The sequence below is a fragment of the Camelus dromedarius genome, chromosome 1 (assembly GCF_036321535.1).
Source record: "Camelus dromedarius isolate mCamDro1 chromosome 1, mCamDro1.pat, whole genome shotgun sequence".
Classification (NCBI taxonomy): domain Eukaryota; kingdom Metazoa; phylum Chordata; class Mammalia; order Artiodactyla; family Camelidae; genus Camelus; species Camelus dromedarius.
Window position 1 is genome coordinate 84,168,543 of NC_087436.1, and position 10,129 is coordinate 84,178,671.

Consider the following 10,129-nt stretch of genomic DNA (forward strand, 5'->3'; position numbering starts at 1 on the left):
TTTTTTCTTCAAGGAGGATACTACTTTTGCAATTATAATAAAATACGCCTTTAAAAATTCATCTTTTTAAAGAAGGAAGAAAGATAATTTAAAAAGCCATGAGATGAATGGAAATCTTATTTGAACAAACAAATCAAAGAGCCAGAAATAGTGCATCAGTAATCTTTTACGGACTTCTGCCAAAGGTTCTCCCTGTCCTGGAATAATTCTTGGCGGGCGCTGAGACACAAGGGGGCAGTGGCTCCCTGGGAAATGCCGCATTCCGCTCAGCCTGAACCCAGCTCAACGGTTTCTCTAGTACACTGCCACTGCCCTGGGAGAGTCACGTTTCACTCACAAACTGCTTCTCAAAGGCTCTTGTGCTTTGATTCTTTGAAAACACCACTTCTATGAATAACACTGAATGAATGATCCAACTGAAGCTCACATGGGGTCAAGGACCCAGGCGAAATGACGACAAATAGAAACAGTTTTACCCCCTGGAGTAGGGGTTAGGCAAACACTCTCAGATTGTGGCTGGAAAAGCTGGAATTTGAAAGGCTACTAGAAAAGGGTTCAAGCTTAGCTGACCTGAGCAAAAAACTCTGACGCAACCAGCCTCAGAGGACACCACTCCTCTGTGTTGGGCAGGTTTATGAAGAAGCTTCCAACCTTCCTTCTCCAGTTTTACTGCCTCCCTGTTCCCCTCTGGTTCATTGTCTTTCATCCTGACTAAAATTTCTGCTCTGGTGAGCACATTCATTAATTCAGAAAATCCATAATATCCAATATTTGCTTGGCCATTTACAGTTTCCAAAGTCTTTCATACTTTATCAAGCACTTCCAGGTAGGTTTTTCACCCACAACGTGAAATGTTTTGACATTTGACTTCCACTTTAATGCGCGTCATTACTGGAAATGAGACTCCATCAGAGTGACCAAAGCTAATATAAAAAATCAGTGAAAGATTGGGGACCACGTGCCAAGGACATCGCATTGGCCTGGCCACACGGACCAAGCTGCAGGTTAAAGGGCGTGACATGGACAGAATGGAAGTGTTGAATCTGGGTTATGGAGCTCAGGACTGAATTCCTCTCTGAAGAGGAAGGGCAAAGTGCCACTGCAGAGCATTTACCGCTCAAAGACTTTCAGCGGCAACCATGCACAAGAAATTGGCAGTGAATACTTGTGAGATAGATGACTCTGCTTTGCAATGTGCTACAATAGTCTTTGGAGGTGTGAAGAAGCCCTTGGTTTGCCATAGGGTGATTTATTAGGAAAACTTGTCCTCCTAAACCGTGTATTTCCATAGGCAGCAACAAGTCTAAGCCATGCAGAAGGATGTCACAGAAGAAGCATCTGCTACATAGTTTTTAGGGCTGTGTGGTTCTGTATACTAAATCAGTGCACATATATTTGAATTTTTTTGTTTTACTTTTTGTGATCCATGTTATAATTTTTGTGACAGAAAATAGCATTGTCCTAATAGGAAATCAAGGTTCATTCATGATGGCTTCTCTTTTGATTGTCAACCAGGAAGGATTTGGTTGTGAGGTGGGGGTGTTATTTCTCTAGGTTACGGTTTAGGAGAAAATCAGAAAAGGTTAAGTCACCTTGTCATGGTCACCTAAAGAGCACAGCAGATCTTCTGACTCTAAATCTGGGATTTAAAAAATATTTTATTTATTTATTATTGTACTATTTAATTATTTTACTTGGGGGGAGGAAAATTAGGTTTATTATTTTTAGAGGAGGTACTGGGAATTGAACCCCAGACCTCAGGCATGCTGAGCATATGCTCTACCACTTGAGCTGTACCCTCTTTCCCCTACCTCCTGCTCCTTTTTTTAAAAATCATTGTGCTCTGAAAATATCTAACTCTGTTAAGGAAATCCTTTCACCAGACCACCTGTGTTTCACCTCTCTGCAGTGGATTTGGTGGCTATTGTTCTGCATTTTGGAACATAAAGAAGATAGGCATCAAAAAATTTAGTGTTTTCAGTGCTGCTGACTGAGGAGCTTCTTACTTAGACTCTGTCAGGGAAAAAAGTTGGTTTCTAAGTAGGTGGCAGCACTTGGCTGGTTTATTGTTTGTTGAGCACCAAGGGTATGCTTGATCCAGCAGGAAAACAACACATGGTACCATCAGTGCCTTCTCTGAGCCCACACTCTCAGGCTTATTGGCTGATATCACAGACAGAGAATAAGATAAGCAACAGACCAATGGGTGTAAAAAAAAGTCTTGGAAAGTTGTTGTTGTTGTTAAATAAAAGCCATATTAGCAGCAAAGTAAGTCAAAGCACCCTGGACACAATTTATACATTTAATTGCAATTTAGAGTTAATATTAGGTCCATAAGATGGTAGTTTGTAAAGTTAGGATTAGCAACTTCCCTGCACACTTTCAACCTGATTCTCTTCTGAAACAGATCTTCCTTTCACTTTCTTCTGCTCTCTTTCTATGGTCTCCCCAAAATATATACCCACTGGCCTTCTACAAATGTCTGAACCTCCATTTATCATCAGGCTTTCCATACACTGCTGTCTTTCACCTTCTTCTTTTAATGTGCAAATATCCCATAGAAAGGTAACATATTAAATTCTTCACACAGGGAAGGCAAATTCTAGGCAAGGCTCCCAGCACACTCCCAGTCCCTGGCAGATGTTACTAATCTATCACAGGGCTCCTTCTCATGGAGTCTGGAGTTAGAATCCTCAACACAGTGCTGCTGGCAGACTATCCAGGCTAATCAAAGTTGGCACAGGAGTTGAAGCCCATTTGGCACCCCTGTGGTAGCAGTGTAAACCGAATGAGTTGCTGATTCAATATTTGCCTGGTGGGTTCTAGGAGCAGGGAAACTGTGGATAATGAGGGCATGAGAGAAGCTATTAAGGTCAAGCTTGTTGTACATCACAGTTTCACCCCAGGCTCTTGGCCCAACACGACTTTAATGGCAGAAATAAATTAGGGTGTCTGATCTACAAAATAATACTTTTAGGAACCTTGACAACAGTGGAATATTTTCAGGCCTTCCAAAATGGATACCTATCCGTCTCCAAACAGCCCACACAGATATTCCTCTATCCCTACGCCAAGTGAAGCCGCACAGAGTGAGCCTGAAGTTGTTAAACGGAAAAATGTTGAGCAGCTACTGCCAAGGGGAGTTTGATGGTGTCACGCAGAAAAAAGCAATGAGGTCAATGTCTCCTGCACGCTGGGGGAGACTTGCCAGGTGCTGTGGTGTTGCTTAAAAAACTACCTTGAATTTGTTCTCTTCCTACCAAAAGTCAGTCTCCATGACCCTGGTAACTATAAGCAGAGCAAAAATCATACAGAGAGAAGTCTCTTTCAGAGAGCGGCAGCTGCAGCTGGCACATGACAGAAAGCACCTCAAAAGTGAAGGAAGCCCTTAGTTAATAACAAGAAAAGCAGTGAAGACTGTGAAGGTGCATTTGATTCTGTTCTTGGTCTGACATTTGACCTATTGCAGAGAGACAAAATTTTCGGTGGCTAGCATAAAAGTCTTAATTGTTCCTTCCAAAACAGGCTGATGTAGCCACAGAAGAGTACTAACGAAAAATACAGACTTAGTTAACAGAAAATTGAGGGTGGGTTGGGTTTATACGGGACCAAGGTAGAAGAAATATTTACACTAGCTTCACCTAACTAAGGTTTTGTTTATTCTTTAGTGATAAGTAGTCATATTTTATAGTATAGAAGTATCATATTTTTAAAACATATTTTACAGTATTTGTGTTTTTTTCATTCTCAGACACACCCATATATGTGTATTTTTAAAAATATTTTGCTTTATTCCTGAAAGTACTTAAAGCACCTGGATTTGCATATATCTATATGTGTTTTTGGATGGATGAATGGATATAGACGGATGGATGGATGTATATGTCTGACAGATCATTTAGGTCAGGTCAGTCAAAGCAACACTGTCCTGTACAAGACCTCTATGAAGTTTAGACAAGTCAGTCCTGACTACTAGAGAATATTCTGCGAGCTTTTTAACCATTTTGCCACACTCAGGGATATAGACTCACATAGATGTCCAAACACACTCTTCACTTGGCATGGGGTCCAGAGACCCTGTGGGAAAGAAGTGGAACCCACTAGAGTTGCAGTTCAGACGTGTAGAAACTGAACGTATGGACTGTGACCCTCGGGGAAAAGACTGAAAGGAGAGAAAGCAGGACCTTCTAGTAGAGCCAGCTAGACTGAGCATCGGGGCTTGACACTGTCCCAAGGAAGCAGTGTTTTAGGGGTGGCTGGTCTCAACCTTAGCTTCCAGCTCCTTCAGAGATAGCACGTGTTCTTGGGAAGAGGAGATCATGGTACAAAGGAAAGAAAAGAAAGAATCATGTTACCAAGCGCCACCAGCTCTGTCTTGGGAACCCTCTTCCCCTTGGTGGGGTGGCATGAAGTAATACAGTCCATTGAAACAGAAGGAAGGATTTTGCTGCAGGCTCTAATTAAAGGTGATTCAAACACCCCCTCAACCCCATGGGGATTTTTGAAACTTGGGTCACACTTGTCACATGAGTGTATATATGTTTGTTCAAGTTACTGATTCAACAATTCTGTGTTTGGGTCACTTCAAAGACCAGTTCATTTGTTCTCCAATTATCTCTCTTTTTTATAGAATAAAGAATAAAGTTACAAAGAAATCAAATTTAGTTATTGTAGTCTGTGATTCTTAAACTCCGACCTGCATCACAATCATCTGGAGGGCATATTAAAACAAAGGTTGCTGGACCTCACTACCAGAATTTCTGATTCTGTAGGTCTAGGATGGGCTCAAGAATCTGTGTTTCTAGTTAGTTCCTTGGAGATGCTGATGCTGCTAGTTAGGGACCACACTTTCAGAATCACTGGTGCAGATAATCTTCTGGACCTGGGAGTCCTTAGCTGAAAATATTCTGGAGATCAGATTATAACATGAGACAGTAGCCCCTTTTACAAGACAGTATCTTAACAAAGTGCATTCCTGGCCAACCAGACCTTCTAATATTTTCCAAGGGTTTTACATCTAATAATAACAGATCTAAGAAGTCTCCTTCTTATATCCTCCCTCAAATCCTTTGTTTGACTCAAACCCTTCCAAAATCATTTTTAAACAATATTTTCAGGACTGTCCCAGCTTTAAAATTGATCACAGTGAATAAGAACCAAGAACACTTGATATTTCTCCAATATCTGGTACTTGAAGCTTAGGGCAACTCATTCCTGGCACTATGAGTTTTTGGACCAAGAATATCAGTTTGAACATAGAATCAGAGTAAATGAAATTCATAATCTTATGGAAACTGCCACAGTGTCTGACCCCCAAATCTACATGCATTTTCTGATGCATGGTTTAAACACATTTTGAAAATATGGCAGAATGTTCAAAATTAGAACTCTTAACAATATCCTGGACGTATGATTGTCTTACATATGAGAGCTGTTCATTTATTCATTCTTTAATATATGTTCATTGAGTCTTATGCCAGGAATGAGGCTAGGTGCTGTGGATACAACAATAAATAAGGACTAGAAAGGATTGTGTCATGGTTGAAGCACATCCTGGAGCCATCTTGCCTGGATTCAAATCCCAACTTGGTTACTAATTAGCTTGATAACAACTACTTAACCACTTAATGCCTCAGTTTTCTCATCTATAAAATGGAAATAAAAATTGCAACTGTCTGATAAGAGAGATATGAGAATGAAGAGTTAATATTTGTAAAAACAGAGAACACTATCTGTTATATTATTTATATGTGTTTTATAAATATTGTCATAAATACACCTGTCCACATCTTTAAGAAGCTCACAGTACTGGGACATAAAGAAGCAAACATAATACAATGTAATAAATGCTAGAATGAAGATATGCGTGAAGTGCTGGACTTTCTTGCTGCAAGACGGAATACAGTAAACTCTCCAGGGTCTGGACTGCCTGTGCTTAGCACATATCGCTTCCCCCTGAGGAACCACACTGGAGGAAATCCAGCAAGTTTTTTAATCTTCCTTTAATGGCTGCTGCTATGAAAACAACCACCCATATACTAACATACAATTACCACAAATCGTTTTCAAAAACTCTTCCTATAAAATTTAAATGATAGTGAAACTCATTTAGGAGACCACCTGCTTCAACTTCATAGGGGGCAGGAGCAATTTGTGTGAAAATAGGATTGGGCAACTATTCCACAGTTTCTGCAGTTGAAACCCTGGGTGGGGCACCAGGTGAATTTGATGTGGCAATAACTCGTAGAAGCAGAGTAGCCAACTTATTCTGGTTTGCACGAGAATTTCCTAGTTTTAAAACTGAAGATCCCGCTTCCCAGGACCGGCCCATCTCGGTCAAGAGTTTAAAATCATTGCAACCATTTTGATAGGAAATGGTATCTTTAAAAACAAAATATAAAATTAATATAGTATGTCAATTATATCTCAATCAAAACATAAATTAAAACCTGACTGTTGTAAAAGCACTGTCTCAGGCTTTATACAAAAAAAGAAAGAAAAGAAGGGAAAATATAATTACTGGGTCTGTGGGATTGAAGATAACTGGTTAGTACAGTAGAAATCAACGGATATTTACTGACCTTCTATTGGAGGGACACACACATAATCCCCAGCTCTTGATAGGCTACAATCTCATCTGTGAAGTAGGAAATTAACCAGTATAAAATTAAATAAAAATACGTTTACATATCAGACAATAACAGAATTAATCTTATAAAATGGCTAACGGCCAATCATTCGTCCATTTTAGAATTGCTATGGAAACGGAGTTCAGAGGAAAGGAAGAGCCCTCACTGGCCTGGAGCTTTAATGAAAAGCTGGCACAAAGTGGTTCCCTTTACAGTGGTTCACAAGAACCGGTGGGGCTTCGATAGGCAGCGATGCCGGGAGGCGCCATTACGGGTGGCGGGCACAGCACAGGCGAACCCCAGGAGTGGGAGCCGCATGAGGCAAATCCAGGGGCAGGGAAGCCGCACTTACACAGGAGGTGGAGGAGGGAAGGAGACGGGCAATGAGATGAAGTCAGCGTTCCCACGAAGCTCTGCAGTAGCCACATTCTCTTAAGCTTAGGGCGGAAGACCGTTTGTCACAAGACCACTCTCTTTCCCTTGAGTGAAGAAATACTATCTTTCCCCTAAACCTTTCTATTTTCTACTACAGGATTTCCAAAGGCTTTCTATGTTCAAATTCTAAATATAATGGATACGGCAGCTCTTCATTTTGGTTACGCAGTGCTGGGTGACAAACCTCCCTAAAGCCTCCTGTGGGCTCCCTCAAACAGCCTGATGGTCTCAGGGTAATTGACCTTCCTCCTTGGTGGCTGGCTGCCCCCAGAGGATGGAGTGCAGAGTGTGGGAGCAGAAGCTTCCAGGCCTTCTTACATTCCAGGCCCCAGTCTGGCTCAGTGTCATTTCTGCCTCATTCTTTTGGTTAAAGCAGGTCACAGGGCCATGGAGATTCAGGGAGAGGGGACTACACAGAGTGTGAAGCCCAGGAGGCCCGGCTCCTCTGGGGTCACCATGCCACAGCCTCCTCCGCGGCTTCTACTGCAAGGCTCTGCCATCAGATATCTCGTTCACAGCACAGAGGTTTCACTTAACATTCCATTTTATGAACCTCTGCTCAGAGAAGAAGGCAGCCAGCCATCTGCCCCCAGGGAGGACAGAACCTAAACAGGATGTCAGGTCTACTGAGTCCTAAAAGGGACAGCTGTGTAAAGACTGAACCAGGCCCTGAAACTGGGTGGGGGCCCAAGCCCAGGACAGAGTATCTGGAAAGGGAATCCAGTGTTTGGATTTGAGATATGAGGTCTGGTAAGTAGCCCGCATCCTTCCGGGAGGAGCACCATGGGGTTCTTGTTCACATCTGCAGGGAAAGGTACTGCAAGCTGAGAGTTTGCCTTAGTCATCCACAGGGCGCTGGCGGCTGCACTGCTGGACGATTGAGAGCTCCCTGAGTGAAGTCAGACTCTGGCAAGACTGGGAAGATTTTTTTTTAAAATTGAAGTATAGTCAATTTACAATGTTGCATTAATTTCTGTTGTATGGCATAGTGAGTCATATATATATGTACATGTATATTCCTTTTCATATTCTTTTTCATTATAGGCCATTACAAGGTATTGAATATAGTTCCCTGTGCTATACAATTTAAACTTGTTGTTTACCTATTTTATACATAGTAGCTAGTATCTACAAATCGCAAACTCCCAATTTATCCCTTCTCATGCCCTTTCCCTGACTGGTAACCATAAGTTTGTTCTCTATGTCTGTGAGTCTGTCTCTGTTTTGTAGATAAGTTCATTTGTGTCATTTTTTTTTAAGATTCCACATATAAGTGATATCATATGGTATTTTTCTTTCTCTGTCTGACTTACTTCATTTAGAATGACGACCTCCAGGTCCATCCCTGTTGCTGCAAATGGCATTATTTTATTTTTTATGGTTGAGTAGTATTCCATTATATATATACATACCACAACTTCTTTATCCATTCATCTGTCAATGGAGGTTTAGGTTGCTTCCATGTCTTGGCTATTGTAAATAGTGCTGCTATGAACATAGGGGTGCATGTCATCTTCAAATTAGAGTTTAAAACTGGGAAGATTTGAGCCTAGCAAGTGGTCATGGCTTCTTGGATCAGTTGATGCCAGATTAATTAATTAATTAATTAACTAATTTTTATTGAAGAATAATCAGTTTACAATGTTGAACAATTTCTGGTATACAGCATAATGTTTCATACCCATATATACATATGTTTGTTTTCATATTCTTTGTCATTATTGGTTACTACAAGATATTGAATATAGTCCCTGTGCTATACAGTATAAACTTGTTGTTTATCTATTTTTTATACAGTAGTTAGTATCTGCAAATCCCAAAATGCCAATTTATCCCTTCCCACCCCCTTTCCCATCCTGGTAACCATAAGTTTGTTTTCTATGTCTGTGAATCTGTTTCTGTTTTGTAAATAAGTTCATTTGTGTCTTTTTTTTTTTTTAATTTCACGTATGAGTGATATCATACGATATTTTTCTTTCTGACTTATTTCACTTAGAATGACAATCTCCAGGTCCATCCATGCTGCAAATGGCATTATTTTATTCTTTCTTATGGCTGAGTAGTATTCCATTATATAAATGTATCACAACTTCTTTAGAGGCCAGATGAATTTTATCCATGTGTCATCTTGCAGATTATTGACAACAACATTTCGTACTGCTTTCCCTTTGTCTTCCTCCTCTCTGTTCCCCACCTCACCCCGAATCTTTTTTTTTCTAAGACGGCAGGTGCAGAGTGAGGTGAACAAGCACCTATCTCATAATGCATTCACATCAACCGTCTGTGCCAGGCCCTTCTGTTTTGTAAATTTGTTATCCCCATTCACACCAGCCACCTATTTCCATTACCTGCCCCCTGCAGGCATTCCACTCATATGTGATGGTGATGTGCTGTTGAATATACATACATCCTTGTAATATATGGAGTGTCGCTGTGTGTTTGTGCTCAATACACATAAGCAAGAAAGGGGAGGGGAAGTATCAAGGGGCCTGCCAGGTGAGCCCTTTCCCCTTTTTGAGGAGCTTTGCAAATGTCCTGCTCAACAATTTCTGCTTCTATCTTGTCAGCCAGAACTACCCACTCCTATCCACCCGAGAGGCTGGGAAAAGTAACTGACCACATTCACTGAACTGAACATACTGACTTTGTAGTAAAATACAGGTTAATTAGTGGGGAGGAAGGGGAAATGGCTGTGGGTATACATCGAGCTACTTCTGGCACCTGTAGGAATGAAGAAGGGACCCCGGAACAGATTTCCTGGTCTCGGGGTGCCTGTGCAGGGACAGAGGCAAGGAAACAGGAAGACTGGAGAAGGGAGGCTGGCTCGGCTCCATCCCATCTGCGTCCACTTTCTTAGGAACGGAAATCATAAAAAGTGACCACCAGGGACATTCACTATACATGTGTTTTCACCCTAGAGGGAACTTGGCTACTTGATCTTGGGATAATTTTAGAAGCAAGGGAAGAGCAGGGAAGGAGTAGAAATGGACGACTTGTGAACATGCACTACAAGGAGGGGGGGGAGTATGTTTCCCTTCACATATCACCTCCTGCCTTCCTTCCTT